Source organism: Enhydra lutris, unplaced genomic scaffold, assembly GCF_002288905.1.
Source record: "Enhydra lutris kenyoni isolate GAN:26980312 unplaced genomic scaffold, ASM228890v2 scaffoldscaffold1, whole genome shotgun sequence".
NCBI classification, from domain to species: domain Eukaryota; kingdom Metazoa; phylum Chordata; class Mammalia; order Carnivora; family Mustelidae; genus Enhydra; species Enhydra lutris.
In genome coordinates, this window is record NW_019154085.1 from 1,463,297 (window position 1) to 1,481,982 (window position 18,686).

At 42.6% G+C, this 18,686-nt stretch overlaps 1 protein-coding gene across 2 annotated transcripts in view; it reads left to right on the forward strand.

Annotated features, from left to right (window-relative positions):
- Positions 1-16,749: 16,749 nt before the first annotated feature.
- The window catches only part of LOC111143622 (GULP, engulfment adaptor PTB domain containing 1), a 181,886-nt gene continuing 179,949 nt past the window's right edge, over positions 16,750-18,686 (forward strand). For both annotated transcript variants that reach the window (XM_022497454.1, XM_022497457.1), the window contains exon 1: positions 16,750-16,810. The gene's annotated coding sequence lies outside the window, so the exon portion shown is untranslated. The remainder of the gene's footprint in view (positions 16,811-18,686) is intronic.

The window sequence follows — 18,686 nt, forward strand, 5'->3', positions numbered from 1 at the left end:
TAAGGTCACAATAATTTACTTCTGTGTTTTCTTCTAATGGTTTTATAGTTTCAGGTACTATATTAAAGTCTAATCTACTCTTTTGCGAAGAGATAGCCAGTTTTACCAGCCCTATTTGTTGAGAGACTATTCTTTACCCATTTATCTGTCTTGGCACCCTTGCAGAAAATCAGTTGACTATAATAAGTATAGGATTTATTTCTGGACTTTCTGTTTTACTCCATTGATCTGTGTGTCTAGCCTCATGTCACCACACTCTCTTAATTACTGTAGCTTTGTAGTAAAATTTGGAATTGGAAAATGTGAGTCTTAACTTTTTTCTTCTTTTGCAAAATTATTTTGGCTATTCTGGGATTCCTATATTTCTGTATGAATTATGATATCAGCTTCTGAATTTCTTCAAAAAAGGCAGCTGGAATTTCATTAAATTTGTAGCTCATTTTGGGAGTTCTAGTATAGAAATATGGCATATCTTTCCATTAGGCAGATCTTCTGACTAACTGATTTCTGTGTATTTACTTTAATGAATCTGCTTATTAGTTCTCAACGGTTTTTGGTTGTTTCCATTGGATTTTCTATATGTAAGATCTTGTCATCTGTACAGAGATAGTTACACTTCTTCCTTTCTGTATTAGTCTGCTCAAGCCACTATATCAAAGTACCACAGATTGGGTGGCTTAAACAACAGACATTAGTTTTTCACAGTTACGGAAACTAGAAAATCCAAGATCAAGATGTTAGCAAATATGGTCTCTGAAGCAAGCCCTCTTCCCGTCTTGCATATGGCTGTCTTTTTGCCGTGTCTTGCCACGGTGGAGCTAGATCTGGGCCCTTCTAATAGAGACAGGAGTGTCCTCATGGGCTCTACCCCTACGACCTCATCTCAACCCAGTTATCTCCTGAAGGCCCTGCCTCACATGCCATCACGGTGGGGGTAAGGGCTTCCACGTGTGAATTTGGGGGGAAACAAATATTCAGTCAAATATTGAGATTCACTTCTCAATCTGGATGCCTTTTACTTCTTTAACTTTCCTTTTGAAAATGTTATCTTTAACATGTAATACATTTAATAACATTTAATTGGAACAGGTTTTTAAAAGTCACAATAATATATATTTGGGCATCTGCTTCAGTCTGTATTTTCAGTTCAGCAGTGGGCAGACCTGGAAAGCAAACTGTCCTCATTTTGTTGATACGGTTGTCAGCAAACATTTATTGAATGTAACATCATTCCCAGGAATGTACTAGGCATTGTGGAGGTCATAAAAAAATGAGCTCTGTGTATGAACTTAATTTCATAGAGAAGCCACGTTTCAGTATGCTTGAAATACCTCCAGAGAAAACGTAACACTCGCTATAAATTCCATGGATCCAAATGACACTGGCACCGCGCACGGAGGTGAGCCGCAAGACTCTGGATGATAGAACACAATGGAAGAATGGATGGGATTAACATGGGCAGTGAATCGAGGGGAAGCTATTTTACATAGAGACCGCTGTGGGTAAAGTCAGAGTGTAGAGACAGTTTTCGGAAAAGTTATATTTAAGTCTAAGAAACAGATAATGAAGATGCTGGACTATAGTTTGAGGAAGACTAACAACCACGACTAATAAGATGTATAGAAGTAAGATAGATATAAAGTGAAAAAGGTGATTTTAATAAAAGTAGGAGAGAAGGGTGACAAGAAGAGAACTTCCGAGGGACCAAAAATAAGGCTTAGTAAAAGATTGATGATGGCAGGAGGATGGGGAAGGAACGGTAAAAATTACTGGTGTTTCCAGCTAAAATATGAGAAGAGGGCCTGTGAACGGCTCAAGGTCCCAGAGCCACGAAGGGCAGAGCTAGATTTAAAATGCAAACCTTTTGACCCCCAAACCTTGTGTTCTTTATACCACGCGGCATTTTAGGGCTAACTGTGGAGGGTTGTAGCCTTTATTACATTCCCCAAATCTTCAGTAGCATAATCCAACCCATGTCCCTAAGTAGAAGGTTTTATGTTTTTTGGTGACGTGTACCTTACAGTAGAGGAGTGTAAGCTAATTCTGAAGATATTCATGATTAGTTGGGAAAAAAGATCAAGTATTTGTATTAACAATTTACACGAATGTGTTCTAATTCATAATAAGCAACCACTGTTTCCGTTAGCGTCATGCGACCTTGTCACACGGGTTTTCACTCCCAAGGGTCATCTCACCACAGGAGCGAAGTGTGACTGATACATGGCGCCCCTTGGTGTCTGACGTGAGAATTCCTGTGCGCACGTCGTGTATTCACTTCTTTATCCAACAAGTGCTTCGTGTGGACTGCATTTCACGCTGCGGGAGAAATTAAGGCTTTGGGAAAAGAAGAAGGCAGCCTGCTTTTTCTGCTAGCTGAATTTTTCTCTACGACCCCACCCTTTTAGCTGGACCAGCGCGGCATCCCCACTGGCCGTAGATAGCCCGAGTCTGAGCCAGTTGTCCCGGTCCTCCATCCAGTTAGCTTGCTTTTCACTCTCCGAAGTGTCCCAGTTCAATCGTAAATGACACGGTCACAGTACATGTAGTACGTTCAAATTCATGTTGCAGTAAAATTTCAGTTTGCGTATCTTTCATCTTCAACTTCACTGTTGAGGAACTGAAATAGGAAAATGTTAAGTATGTGAGTACCAAAATTCTACAGTAATTATAGCTTGAGTTTCCAAGAAAACAATCTAAAATAGAGGTGAAGAGATTTGGTAATCCACAGAATAGAAAAATAGAACACTGATGATGTAGCACTTAGGGCATATATTTCTGCTTTCAATAAAACCAATTAAATAAAATCTTTTATCCCCCATCAGTTGATTGCTGAGATTTTAGTAGAAATGTGAGACAAGTTACTTTTGTGTGCAAAGACTTGTAATAAGCTATTAGCCTGGCAGAATCCGTGGGGTGATAAATGAGTAGGAGCGCAGTGTCGAGCATCCCTCGTTCGCTGGCGGAAATGCTTTATTCAGTCTTTGACATAAATTGCTTTAGGAAAAGACTCGGTGGGGATGAGAAGAACCGTGGTCAGTGATAGCACATACTAAATAAAAAATGAAAGCTAGGGGTGCCTGGGTGACTCAGTGGGTTAAGCCTCTGCTTTCGGCTCAGGTCATGATCTCAGGGTCCTGGGATCCAGCCCCGCATCGGGCTCTCTGCTCAGCGGGGAGCCTGCTTCCCTCTCTCTCTCTGCCTGCCTGTGATCTCTCTCTGTCAAATAAATAAATAAAATCTTAAAAAAAAAAAAGAAAGAAAGAAAGCTAACATTTCGTTCACCAAGCACTCACCGTATGCCAGGTTCTGTTCTAAGGTGCTTAACGTACACTAACTGCCATGACGTTCTTGTTTTAACTTGACAGATGAAGAAGATGAGATACGGAGATCAGTTAACTTGCAAGTCCCCTCAACTGGCATAGCCAACGCTGTAGCTACCTGGTGCTGTAACATTTTTTTAAAGATTTATTTATTTTAGAGTGAGAGAGACGTGGGAGGAGGGCAGAGGGAGTGGGAGAACCTCAGGCCGACTTCCTGCTGAGCACAGAGCCTGACACGGGGCTCGATCCCCATGACCCTGAGATCATGACCTGAGCTGAAATCAAGAGTCAGATTCTCCACAGACTGAGCCACCTAGTGCCCCCTAGTTTTTAGACTGCCTGATGCTCTTACTGTGTGTTTTATAGGTGCCCATTTACAGACAATATCTATGATACGTTTCCAGGACATACTATGGTTTACAGAGTCTCTGTCCACATATTCCGTCATGTTTTTTCCCTTTCTCCCTCCCTCACAAACACACGCACACACACGCACGCACACAGGCACTGGGAAGCAGAGCCCGCGAGGATACCCTCACTTTATAGTTAGGATATGTTTATGTGGTTTGCCCAGAATTGCTCATTAGGAAGTGGCGGAACTGAGATTGCCTCCAGCTTAGCTCCTCGTAGTCTGTGAGCGCCTCGTTCTGCAACGCGGAGATCACAAGTGCACGTGCTGAAATCGTCGTCGCGTTGGACCCTACAGGACTCCTCCTTGGCAGTATAAAAGTAGAAACCAGCATGTTTTGTTCTTTTTTTTAAAAGATTTTATTTATTAATTTATTTGACACAGAGAGAGAGATCACAAGTAGGCAGAGAGGCAGGCAGAGAGAGAGGGGGAAGCAGGCTCCCTGCTGACCAGAGAACCCAACGCGGGGCTCGATCCCAGGACCCTGAGATCATGACCTGAGCCGAAGGCAGTGGCTTAACCCACTGAGCCACCCAGGCGCCCCGAAGCCGGCGTGTATATCAGCCTTTTACCTTTAAATATTTTCCCATGCTTAGGGTGGTTCTTTAAACGTCTGTGCTGATACAATGAGCCCAAGAAAGTAGGCCGATAGTTCACTTTAATTTTCCATCAGTGAAATGCAGTAATATGAGTACTTATTCGTAGACTTGACAGAAATAAAATAAATAATACACTTGTAAAGCACACGAAACAGTGTCTGGCACTCTGTTGTTCTCTCACATTGTTAACGAGGACTGGGTGTTGGAAACTATGGGCAGGTTGTATGAAGTCGTTCTCGTTACTGGAAATTGCTCCCAGTGCATGAGTGTCATTGATGTCCAGAAAACCGGGTGATGTTCTTGTGCTAATTCTGAAGAGATTTTATCGATGACCAACATGTATTTTAGGAAAGAACTCTGCGCTTTGAAGAAATACAAAATATATTTTAGAAAATTCATGTCCTCAGTGAGTTTAAACTTTCCCATCTATTAAAAATACAGTATTTTTGTGAAGGCCTGCAAAGGTGGGGAGGGGGTTGGCAGTGGGGAATGGATGTCTGCCAGAGCATAGAGTTTCAGTTTTATAAGGTGAAAGGAGTTCAGGAGATTGGTTTCATGACAGTGTATGTGACTGAACTTACTACTGAACTAAGTATTTAAAAATGCTTTAAGATGGTCAATTTTTTTAAGATAGTAAATTTTATGTATAATTTTACTACAACAAAAAACTTTAAAAAAGAAAAAAAGCACATTTATTTTAGTGTTAAGAAATCTCAATCTGGGGTGCCTGGGTAGCTCAGTGGGTTAATGGTCTGACTCTTGGTTTTGGCTCAGGTCCCTGGAGCTCCACACGGAGTCCTGGGTGTGGAGCCCCCGTTAAGATTCTCTCTACCTTCTCCCTCTGTCCCTCCCTTGCCCCTCACTTGGGCACGCACACTCTCTCTCTAAAAAAGTTAATGATTAAGTTTTATTTTTATATTATTTACACGGATAAAAAATATTGTTTCCTTTTTTTCCCTCTTCTTTTCCTTCCTTCTTCCTCCCTTCTTTCCCTCTCCCTTCCTTTCTTCCTTTGTCAACATACCTGGTCAAACTTGATTCTGCAGAAGATTCCCTGTGTTTGTTTTTGGCTTGGTTCTCTAAGGATTGCTAGTTAACTGATAAGATTTTTGCTGTCACACAAAGTCAGACTTGGACTTCGGGCAGATGTATTAGGAGAGCGTTAATGGGGCCCCTTACTGTGGCAGGCCAACAATGCAAATGACTGCATTTCCCAAGGGATTTTTGTTTGTAGGGCTCTTTCTTTTTCTTTATGCCATTTTTATCAGGTACTTGACAGTTCATTTACATATATTTATTTATGTTAAATCAGAAACTAAGTGAAATATTTTTAAGGTCTTTTGACCCATGTTGCAAGTTTTGTGTGTATGTGCTCTTTTTTTCTTTTCTTTTTTTAAAGATTTTATTTATTTATTTGACAGACAGAGATCACAAGTAGGCAGAGAGGCAGGCAGGGGCAGGGGGGTGGAGGGGAAGCAGGCTCCCCACCGAGCAGAGAGCCCGATGATGCCGATGATGCCTGATGCCGGGCATCCCAGGACCCTGAGATCATGACCTGAGCCAAAGGCTGGGCTCTCAGCTCAGCAGGGAGTGTGCTTCCCCCCCCCCCCCCGCCCCACCTGCCTCTCTGCCTACTTGTGATCTCTCTCTCTGTCAAATAAATAAATAAAATCTTAAAAAAAAAATAAAAGCACAAATATTGGCCATTTCTAGTCAGAAAAAATTAAGTAATCGACACATTAAGAAAATATGTAATCAGTATAGCATCTTAATTGTATAGTGGGTAACAGCATCAACTGTATTCTTTTAGCTTCTAGATTCTTTTTATTTTGAGAAGAAAACCAAAAACTCCTTTTGATTTAAAAAAATGCTAAGATAATTATAAGGCAACTATATAGGAGTATTGAAAGATTTATCAATTATAATTTTCTTCATAGATTAAATTTAGTATTTTAAATTGGATTTGGATGACAAAGAAATATATAATATTATTAGATATGTATTTCAAAGTATCTGTAAATTGATATGCTACCATCCTGTTCTCATTTCCTTATCTAGTTTTAACATTAATTTATTCCTTTAACAGATAGTATTGAGTTACAATTTTATATCAGGTGCTCTGCCATATATATCTCCATGTTGGAGATAGAACGATGACCCAAGCAGATAGAGTCATGGTAACTCACTAGGCTCTAGAGTGATACATGCCATGAAAGAGAAATGAATTGTGCTATGATTGTGTGTTTTACAGTCCTTAAAATGACAGAACACTGTAATTTACTAACTCAAAGTACCTATATAACTAAGCCAAACTTTTGGAATGCTTTTTTCCGCTAGTAGGTTAATAAATATACTTCCTTTTGTCATGTTTGCTTCATGCTTCTACAGCCTGCAAGATGAAAGCCTTTAATTGGGTTGGGATCAAATTCATCTCATGGAAGAAGCTATGTTATTGTAATTTTATTTTATTTTTTTTAGTAAAAGTGGTCACTTAGTCACTATCAGATGTAAGAGCAGGATGAATTAAAAAATGATGTTCATTTACCATTAACTTTAACTTTCCTGAAGAGAAGAAAGTGACAGACCTGAAAGAGTCAACTGTTCTTTTTTCTGTAATTTTAAAAGGAAACCATTTTGATTTTCCACATGGCCTTAACCATACTACGGGACTTAAAGAAGTGAGCTCAATTTGAGATGTCGCTTACACAACAGTGAGCTTGAAGAATTGTACAAGGGGATATACCAGACTCATCACAGGGAGGAAAAAATCAGTAAGTAAAGAGGAAAAAAGTTGGAGGCCCCCTAACCATAGAGGTTTTCACTGTGTACTTTGTGATTGTTCCATATTCTGTGACCAGGTTGCTTTAAAAACATCGTAAATATGCAGACTTGTTGACATTTTGTAATGAGAATGTGAACTCCTCGGTGTTGGAGAACGTTGTCTCCCCATTGGCAATGAGCTCTGCTCCCTCTTGATCTCCAATTCTGTTTGACTGAAGTCCTGTGGTTAGTACCTCACTGGTGCCCTTTGATGATTTTACCCAGTTCATTCGCAGGTTCTCTGCTTAGGATCTTATAAACAGTGTGACTCATAACTAGAAAGAATGTATCCTGGCCAGGATTCTCTGAACCGAGAATAATTTTCAAGCAGAAAGATCTTCAATCACAGCCTAAAAAGCCCATGTCTACTTAGCATAGCTTTTAAAGAATCTTGATTGAGCATCGTAGACAACTGCATGCCTTCCTTGAGCACTGATTTGCAAGCAGCGACCGTTTCCACTACTAGCTGAAACTACTAGAAGCATTCCAAGGCTTTTATCGCTTTTTTTCTGACACCAAATCTTGCATGTCTCAAGTGGTGGGAAGCCCTTTGGCAGCAAGAGCTGCTTCTACCTGTGAAGCTTTATTCTGATTTCTTAAGAGCAAGACTGATTTAATTATTAATGTTGACTAAGTCAGTGGTGAGCCTTTTGTTTTTCGGTCAGGTCAGGGTGTGCATAGCGTTTGATCCCAGAGCTCTTGACGGTGCTCTTACCCGTCGGACGCTGGAGGAGGAGGAAAGCAACTGTTCGGCTGCTGCTTGGGGCAGGACAGGAAGTCGTGGCTACGGACGTGAACGCAGGGCAATAAACCACCAACCACCTTCTAGAGATTTTATTGGGGAAGCTGATATTTCATTTTACTATCTGATTATAAAAGTTAAAAGGTAAGTAGCCAAAGTAACAGTTGGGGTTTAATATATCACAGTAGTTTAATTCACCGTACGACTGAAGACTCTTACCCTTCAGCACAGTCTAGAATATCGCTCCTCTTCTGTGGTGGCATAAACCTGAACACTTAAGTATATTCCCCCTAAAATTAGCAATTGGAAGTGTTTCAAGTGTCACTGCACTGTGAAATATTAAGCAGATGACATTTACAGATACCGTGATCGTCAGTACGAGTGGCTGAACACTGTACACAACAACTCCGAGTGTGTCGTGCTCCGTAAGTGTACCTGACAGGAAGTAGGTGTCTTCATCTGTGTGAATCATTCACTCATCTATTTGCCTGTCATGTCCCAGGCATCTTTCTGTCTAGTTGTTTTCAGGAGACTGAGCCTGTGCCTGATCTCAGGCCATTTAAATGAGAAACGCAGAGTACCCAGGCATTTGTACATTTTCAAAGCTCTTAGAGTGTTTCTAATATACAACTGGGTTTGAAAACCATGTTTTTTAGTAGTAAGGAAAAAAATAAGGCCTCATTTCTTATTTTATTGATGGAAACAAGCAATAAAAACTGATGAAAATTTAAGCTACCGAGAAATGCTAGAAAGGAAAATAAAACAGGGTAAGGGAAGAAGGCATGGCAGTGCGGAATTATTATAAAACAGTAACCAAGGAATGAACACCTCTTAGATGTTGTGACAGTTGAGTAGAAGGTTAAAGGATGGAAAGGTGCATGAGCTACGTGCAGGTGTAGGAAAAAGGCTCAGGTAGAGACCCTAAGATAGGAGTGTAATGGGTGGTTTGAGGCAGAGCAAGAAGACTTGGGTGGATGGAATGTAGGAGGAAGGAAAGAGGAGGAGAAGATAGATGATAGAGACAGAGAGAGAGGGAGAGAAAGCATGGCTAGCTCATGTAGGGCCTGTAAGTCTGTGAGCAGAAGCCGTCAAATGATTTGATCTTATCTATATTTTGAGAAGATCATTATGACTTTATCATTAATATCATTACAGAAACAATATGGAGGACATTCTTGGGCATTACACATTTGATACTCATTATGATTGTCAGACATTCACACCTAAAGCAAATCCATGTGATTCTTTTTGGCAGATTCAGTGTATGAGAAGAAAAACTTATTGGGGCAAATTAATGCTAATCCATGCAGCTTTTAATGACTTGTTTTAGAAAGCAATTCAGTGCTTATCATGCCTTTGATGTATGTATATGGTGATAATTATCCTCTTCTAATGGGGAGGAGCCACATTTCTTTTAGAAAAGTGTACATGTCATTTATGTTCAATAAAATTTTTTCTTAATTCAAAGGGACTTTGAACAAAACCTGGTTCCCATCATGATTGCCTGCCTTTCCGAATTTAATTCTATTTTCTTCTTAATGACAAAATGTTCAATATGAATACTGACATATACAGTCAGCTCAATTTAAAAAAAATAAAAATTATTTTGTAGCTTCTTTATGAACCTTATTTTATAAGCTCATGCCTAGTTGTCAGATCCTTCTGCATTTCAGCTAACAATTTAGTTGTAATAATTGACTCATTTTCTGGAAATAAAATTGTTAATCATGAAGCCATCTCTATCTCTTCATTTTTCGAGCGTATTATGAATAAAACTGTGGAGATACCTCATGGGAAAGTGTTTTCTTGATGAAATGAAATGAAGAATCATGATATACTTTAGGAGCTTCAAAATACATAATAATATATTTAAAACAAGAAAATACCAGAGTAAAAACATTGTTTAATCTATTTATCTAAATGTTTTCCAAACATATTTGAGTATAGAGTCTTTGTGTGTGTGTGTGAAACTTCATATTTCATAGAAGAGTGTTTCTCAGAATTCATTTTGAGAATCCTGATTCCCGCATAGATAGCTGACTTTTATTTTTGCAAATGTTATTATTGATGTTGCTCTACTCATCCGCATGTTTGTAAACAAAGCAAACAGTGGAAGACTTAACGATTCTTTCTGATACTGAACAGATGTGAAGTTGATTCCTGTATTACTGCCTGCAGGACTTACAAATAAACCTGTTAATTGTTTTTTGCTTGTTCTAGTAGAGTATTAAATTTAATTCATCGATGACTTCAGGCTCTTCACAAGAAGAGTAACTTAAGGCCTTCTCACCATGTGTCAAGATAGTAAATGGTTGTGTTTCTTTCATAAGCCCCTGAACATTAGGGAGCATGGACCTTTTTGTCTGTTTCCTCCTCTGTTTTCTGATTTAGAAGGCCCGTAGGTAATACTGGCCAAGAGAGTATGATCTTTGTTTGCACAGTGGCTTTTCCTGCCAAATATATGAAACTTGAAGCCTGTGGAGAACTATCACCCGTTACTTCTATCCAGTTACAGGGAATAGAATTCAGAAAAGGAAACCAAAACTTGGTAGGAGGAGGGTTCTAATAATAATAATAATTAAAAAAACATGGCCTGTAAAGACAGGTGATGAACTTAAGTTATCAGAAAGCCCTTCCCTCTCTTAATTTCCCAGGAGCTATGGAAGCATTACATTTTTTCTATTAATATAATTGCCTGCTTTTCTCCCCTAGAAAACATTGTTTTTGTCCGTTTTGTTGTAAGAATTCAGAATTATAAAACATTTAATTGTACGTTCCAGTGTCCATTGTTATACCTTTGAACAATGATAGTATGTCCCTGCGTGTGACGGTTCTAGTCACAGAAGATGCGCAGTGACCTGTGGAGTTGTGGGTGCTGTGTAGTCACTCTGTGCTCGCTTGGGGAGTTGAGTCCAGTGGACTGGAACTGTCAAAAGCAATGGGTACCCATCAGGAAACGGCTGACCTCGAGTTGAGTTTAGGGTGTCTCAGGGACTGGAGTATGGAGGAGCATAAAACTTCCCCTGAGAATTCCGAGGAAGCGTTGACAGAAGGTTAGCAGGTGGGTGGCAGAATCAAGACTAGCGTTTCCCGAACTACGGCTGCAGAAGGCAGAGCCAGGAGGAGGAGAGGCAGAGGCAGTGTAAGGAAGGACAGTCCGTTTGCTGGTCAAGGCCAAGTTACTAGTGTCTGGCACTGGGATGGAGAAGATGCAGTAGATTCTGGAGCTCTTTTGGAAAAGGGAAATGCCCGAGATGTGGCGACAGGGTGTAGAGTCGAGGAAAGGGAAGAAGGGTGATGTAAGTTGAAGACTGGTCAGCATTTTCCTAGCTGAGAACTTGGGTAGCAGAGCAGCTTTGGCGGTCATGAAGATGAGGGCTTCCTCGGACATGCCTGATTTGGGACACTTGTGGGTGCTGACCAGTGGCAGTGACTTGCTTGTCATACTTCATATGCGTGTGTTCTGTTGAATTTTATAGACTGTGTCCTATTAAACATATCAAGTCTAACATTGCAGTTTTTACTAAAAATCTTTTTAGTAGATTTTACTAAAATCCTCAGTTTACATACAGTGGGCTTGATGTGTGCTGTTGCTGCCGTATCCCCTGTCTCTGGAACCAGCCGACCGCCCTCCGCGTTGCTCAGGGGCGTCATTTACTGCGGTTAAAAAGTAAACCCTTGTTTCCTATGCAGTCGTCCTGCTCACAGAGCTCGAGTAATAGGAAACCCTTTTGCAATTCAGTGCTTGCAAGTCCCAGGGAGAGTCTTGTTGGTTTTCTATGTGGGGGTTCGGCGTTCTGTTGCATGGAGGGAACCATGGTTACACTGAGAACGCTGGCTTTCTCGGCACCCACTGAAAAGAGCCCCTTGAGACCACTTCCTGGTCCCCGGGATTACCTGGGTTACTTACTAAGACAGAAATATCTATGGAGAGAATTCATGGTAGACACTAAAGATTTTACATTCCAAACAGCACGTTTGGAGTACTGGGTTCATTGTGCGATGCCTTCAGCATTGCATTTGTGTTCTAATGAAGCCCAGCTGATCTGAATTTCTATCCCCAGGAGGTATAAAATGAGATCACGTTTGTATTTGTTGTAGTAACAAATGGACAATGATTTTACCTTTATGCGTAATTATAAATATTAGTTTATTTGTGCAGGTAAATAGAACACAGATTCCTCGAAGGTGGAGAATCTGTCTTGCGCATCGTTGTGTCAGTGCTGTCCGGACACATCCCCAGTACGCAAACCGTACTGGTTGCCTGAATGGACTGTGGTTCCTGGAGCAGTATTTCCAGTTTTTCTGTTAGCATTTGTCCGTGTCTGTGCGGATGGGCTATGACGGACGGAGGAGACAGCAGGTGCGGGGGAGTTGCCTTAGCTGTAGGTCACACGGTTGAGCTCCACTGGGTGGACAGACGCGTCGTGCTCCAGGTTCCTTTCGACTCCCTCCGGGCAAATCTGAGGACACGTAGTAGCTCCAGGGTTCAGGATGGAGCAACAGGGAGCTTTAGCTTGTGCCTAGCCATGGAGAAGCAGATGGCGTTTAATATGTAGACACCTGGGGCTTTCACAGGTGTCCTTTGGGCAGTCTGGGCCTGCCCGTGCCAGCGGGCGGGATTTCTTCGTCAAGTTTCAGCTCTGGAGGGCAGTGACACGAAAGTACGGAAACGGGTGCCAAGACCGGAACGGGTCCACGCTGAAGCTCACAGGAGGGAGGCACAATTAGAAACGTGGGCATCTGCGTCCTTCTCCCAGAATAGTGGCTTGAGGCGGGAGGAGGCCAGTCAGAAGAGTGACCTAGAGAGCTGCATGCACAGTGGAAGAGGCTGGGCGCTTCGGCCGTGGGGCGGGTGAGGATCCCGTCTGAGGCCCGGCACTGAGGACGCGGTGGTGGACAGCGGGTGCGCCCGAGCTCTTCGCCTCCTCGTCCTTTCTCCTTCTCGGTGTAGCCTTGCCCTGTCATCCTTCCTGTAGGCTGTCCTTTCCTCTTCTCTCTTTCAAGCTTCTCTTGCGCCTTTCCTCACTCTTCTTCCTCCCGGCTGTGGGGTGTGGTTTTGTAAGTGGTTGTAAGTGCGGCGGAAGTTCTGTACCTAGTATTTTCTAGTACAGGAAGGTGAGTTCTGATGTGTAACTGCACGTCATCTAGGAAAAGGGGGCTGGGCTTTCTTGGCGTTGAGGGATCCATAAAATGGAAAAGTGTATTTTTTCTGCTCTATTGATTGAGTCTATGAATATATTTAACTTAGCCTCAAGTTACAAAAAAAATCCACAAAATGTTTTAAGCACAATAAAGAAAATACAGAAGCTGTAGACAAATTATGTGTGCTTTATTGTTCTTGTGAAGAAAGAGAAAAATCATAGCACAGGGTGGTTTGTTTTTGCTTTGGAATTAGCTGGAGGGGAACAGGTATCTCCAAATGGAGAGCATTTTTGGAGAGCACACTTTTTCCAGTGACTTGAGATGCCTAACAAATTCGCGAGGCCTTTCTTTCCTTTCCATTGGGTTAGTCTGATGCTTCAAGAGTGTATTAAAAAGAGTAAAAAAATATTATTTTCACAGTGTTGTATGCAATGTTTTGTTCCTTTGCAGTTTTAAAACTGGTACTGGAGGTGGCTGTTGAGACCAGACAGAAGAGGTGACATTAGGTTCCTTTGATGCAGGCAGGAAGACTCACTTTTGAGTTGTATCTCAGTAAGTTTGCGGCGTGAAGAAGACCCGAATCCCAGCCACTCGTCTAGCCTTTCAGGGAACCCAGGGAGAAAGGGCGGTGATTCAGAAACGGGACGTCAGCGGGGCAGCTCGGAGCTGATGCCCTCCTTGTCCCCTGCTGGATGGAGTTGACTCTCAGCCATGGGGTGAGGTCGCTCCCGTCTGTCTCTGCTTCGTCTGCTACCAGTGCTCTCTCTGTCCCACGTAATATCTCTTCTTCCGACTCAGTGTCTGGTCACCTGGCGTCCTTCTTCCTGACTTCTCCTGTCTGGGGACATCTGTGAAGCACCTTCTCCCAGTCGCGCTAGCCCCGTTGTCTTCCCGGCCAGGGTTTGGAGTGCAGAGCCGGTTCCCGGTGGGGACGAGCCGCTGCTGCTTCCTCTGCTTCCTCCGGTGGAGTCTTCGCCCTGGGTCCCCGCTCCCGCCTTTGACGACCTAGTCGGAGCTCCGTGCCCAGCCCAGGGCCGTCTAGGGAAAGCGTTATAACGAGCGCCGCGACGGGTTATTCCTGCAGCAGGAGGACGGGGCAGGCGCCCTGCGGATGGGGTCTGTAGGCGCAGCGGGCGCTGTGGAGCCGGGGGTGGCAGCTTGAGGACGGCCGGGGAGTGCGGCCTCGGGCCCCGCTGCTCCTCCCGGCCTCCTGGGCCTTCCGTGATTCCGCCTCCGTAGGGCGATGAGCGAGTGAGAAATGACTGCCCCTCGCTCAGTCTCCGGGATGTCCTCGCGTATTTATTCGTCACCTCCCTCGGTGACATCACACATTTCCTTTCCAGCTGAATGTTCATTTATTACTTTGTGGGTTGTTTCCGTCTCTAGGCGGGACGTGAGGGGACGTAAGTAACTTGTGCGGGGTTGGTCATGGTGACATCTGTACATGTGTGAGGCTTGTTCAGTTTTAGAAAGCGGGAGGATGTCCTCTCGGAGCGTTGCTGCTGTCTTGAATGTGTCCCTTCTCCGTGAAGTCCCTGAGCAGGGACTCGAAGACTACGTAGGTGACACTGGCAAGAAGCAGAGTTAGAGATTTTGAAAAGTGAGACATGTCGCTTTTAAATGTGTGTCCCGCTCCCGTTTACTCTGTGTGTGTGTGTGTGTGTGTGTCTGTTTTGTTGTTGTTTTGGTGTGTTTGGTTTTTGGCAAGGTGGATCTTGATGACCTATTAAGAGTTCTCTCTCCTCTAGTGCACCTTTGCCTCTCCCCCACCAGCTCCTTCCCAGATCTCTCTTGAGCGTTTACTATGTGCCGGGCACGAGACAGTGATGCGGTTTTTATGTAATTCAGAGAGACGGCGCCCGTGATTGCTCCGCTTCCTAGTCAGCCGGCAAGATGGGAGCAGCTTGAACAGAACGGTCGCCGTGATGAGCAATTTTCATTGGCGTACGAGCACCTGATATGTTTTTCAGGCTTCCCACTGCGTCTGTTTTCTTCTGTAGTAGGTTCTCCTGGCAGGTACTAATAGAAAAAAATAAATGTCATTATTTCATTTGGCAATAAATTCATAGCATAGGATAGTTTTCTCACATGAGCTTGCTTTAGCTATAATAGGTGAAGATTTTTCTTTAACTATATTATCAATAGTCATAGTTTGAAAAAGAAAAAAGTGAGGTAAGATGATAAATAGTACAGAGGATTTTAGCATGCAAAAAAAAAACTGTCCTCCAGTTGTGAAAAGGAAATGAAGAGTCGGAACTCCTGGGTTGTGGTCTTGGCTCTGATGCTCGTAACTCATCAAGTATTGATTTTCTTTCTCAGTAAAAGACGGACCCTTCATAGAAGACGGTTGTTTTGAAAATAAGATGTTATTATAACAATGAAAACGTTCTGGAAAGTTAAACTTGCACATTCATCACCGTCAGCACAGAACTAGTTTGAATAGATTGTTCAGACGTTAAGAATTAAGTTGGATGCAAATGCTGGGATGCAAATAGCATGGCCTCTATTTTAGCGTTTATGACAGCAAGGTCTAGTTCATATGCGCGCCCGACTCCTCTGCGAGATGAGAAGCTTCGTGATTTTGTCGTGTCCCCAGTGTACAGCGCTGGGCAGGTGTTCAGGAAGGTTCCCTGGGTGAGTAAAACTGGCAGACACGAGGAAGGAGCAGATTCATGATGTCACCGGTCCTTACAAACCAGCGCACCAGGTTTCGCTTACATTTTGGAGAGGGGGTCATTGTTTCCCTCTGCCTTAGTCTGTGACGCGTTCAAGGCTTTTTGTTCCTTTCATTTTGCCTTTTTTGCTCTAACCACTTACAGCAAAGATGTGCTCTTGGTAGTACGATCTTAAGTAACTGAGCAAAATGAAGATTTCATTGTCTGAAAGAATGCACTGTCCTGAGTGGATTTTAAGTGTTTTCGTGCCTAGCGAAGAGAGAAAAGCTGGTCTGCCTCGTGTTGCCTAGTTGGGGGTTTTCCAGAGGAGGGACCTGCTATGGCTAACAGTTGTACTTTCCACCTCAAAATAGATCTAGAGCGTTTGGAAGACCACTTTTTGGTCATTGACTTCTTTTAACTACCGAGAGCGTGGAAATCAGGTGTGCTTGGTGTGTGGCAGGACCTTCTTTTCTCCGCGGTCAATACTGGATTCCCACAGGACGTCCTCGCAGAGACTTTCCTGGCACGTGCAGGCTCTGACATCACTTGGTGGGAAAGGGGACTTTGCTTGCACAGTTTGTTTTCTCAGCACAGGTTGTAACTTCTCCTGGAATGTGTCCTTTTCGCTAGTAACAAGACCTCGTATTTGCACAGTACTTTACACTCCTGAAAGTGCTTTTATGGATGGGCGGCTCCTTTGAGCCTAAGCCCCAGGAGAGGAAGCACAGGTGTTATTAGCGTCCTGTGGCGAGAGCTCTGTGGTGGACTTTGACCTAACTCACATGCAAAATATTTGTGCAATGAAATTAGACTTGACCCAATTATGATGACATTGCCACAGTTTTTACTTTTTTTGATAAATCTGTGAACAAAGAAAAGGCCTGCTCTGTGTTAAACCATATCTTTGGGTTCTGGAACTTGGGGATTAGGTTCAAATGAGATGATTGTAATCTTCTTTGCTCACAGATAGGAAACTATCTTCATTTATCACAAAGCGATTGAAGAATAACTGAAAAACTAGAGATCTCGTTGATGTTTGGTGAGGATAGAAATCACTCCCTCCTGATGAAGAAAATGTGTAACAGAGGAGGCTGCAGAGAAAGAACTTCGTAGCTTGGGTAAATATGCGTGTTCATTATAAGTATTTTCTATATTCATTTATAGCTTAGATTCTATCCTGTGGGGTTGGGGAAGGAGTGATTCAAACATACGGTTATAATCTAAGACCTCTTTCTTCAGTGATGGTAGTTCATTGAGTGCTGTTTGAGATGGGGCTAACAAGGGGAGAAGAGAATTCTGGGGAAGGATCAGGTACCCTGGAGAACAAGGCTTATTGAGATATCATATTACATTTGAACCTACTTAATAAAAAAGGAAAATGGTTATTATTATTATTATTTTTTTAAACAGGGGAACAGTGAAGAAAAGCAAAGCTAAACCTTTCTTTATAGCTGACATTTATTTGGGGAGAACTTCTTGGGGTCTTAATGATATTTTGTGCACTGAGTCTTCAAAAATAGTGAAACTGTACACCCAGTTATCTGATATAGCCTTATTAAGTCTCTTGCAAAATAAAGTTGGATTTATTTTTCCGGCTTTGTAAACACTGATAGTTCAAGTCTTTATTTTTGATAGGCCATTGAGGTACTGCATAGTAGATATCAAACCCTTATCAGATAGGGAAGAGCTACAGAAGGTTCAAGGGTCAACATCACTAACTACCCGGAAACTTCTATAACCGGTTGGTAAGGCACAGAGTTCACTTAGGTGTTGTCTGTGAGAAGCTCCAAAGAAAACAAAAGTAGAATCGAGTAGGAATAATTCTGTTCAGCTGCCAATCAGGACTTTATTTGCTTTTATACAAAAGATAACATTAAGTCATCAGGAATGAAGGGATATTATTCATCTTGTGTAATTTTTTTAATTAATAAAATGATGCACATCTCCTTTTGCATGTCGGATTTATAAAGGTGTTCATATCCGTCCTGACTTTGTTTACCAGTTGTATAAATCAGTCACATTCACAGTCTTCAGTAGCGTGTGTGATTAATGCAGTGCTCCAGTCCAGAGTTCATGAAAGCCCATATCATATCTTTTTTTTTAAGATTTTATTTATTTATTTGAGAGAAGGAGAGAGGCATGTGAGCACAAGCAGGGGGAAGGGCAGGGGGAGAAGCAGAAGCAGGCTCTGCACTGAACAGGGAGCCCCATGCGGGGCTCGATCCCAGGACCCTGGGATCATGACCTGAACTGAAGGCAGATGCTGAACCGACTGAGACCCCTAGGTGCCCCCTATATTGTATCATTTCTTAAGAAAACACAAACGTTTTCAAAAACAAAAACAAAAAGAAAAGGAAACATTTTAAATTATGTAAGTTCTGCCCTCTTCTTTTTTTTTTTTTTTTTTTAGATATTTGTGGGGTGCCTGGGTGGCTCAGTTGGTTAGGCATCTGCCTTTGGCTCAGGTCATGATCCCAGGGTCGTTGGATCCAGCCCTGCATCGCTCTCTTCTCACTGCTCCCTCTGCCTCTGCCCCTGCTCTCCACTTGTGCTCTCTCTCACGATCTCTGTCTTTTTCTCTCAGATGAATAACTAAATAAATAGAATCTTAAATAAAAAACTAAGAAAATATTTATTTATTTATTTATTTGAGAGGGAGGGGCAAAGGGACAGGGGAGGAGGGAGAGAGACTCTTGAGCAGAGTCTGCCGAACACAGAACCCCGGGCGGGGTTTGACCCCAGGACCCTGAGACTGTAGTCCGAGCTAAAATCAAGACTCAGTAGCCTAACGGACTGAGCCGCCGGCTGCCCCTCCCGTCTGCTGAAGCCCTGTGTGACCTACCATGTCCTCTCAGTAGCCTAACAGACTGAGCCGCCGGCTGCCCCTTCCCGTCTGCTGAAGCCTTGTGTGACCTACCATGTCCTTTTCTTCAGATGTCTTCAGAATACCAAAAAGTAGCTGAATAACAGTTTTGTAGAAAATCTTATTTTTTT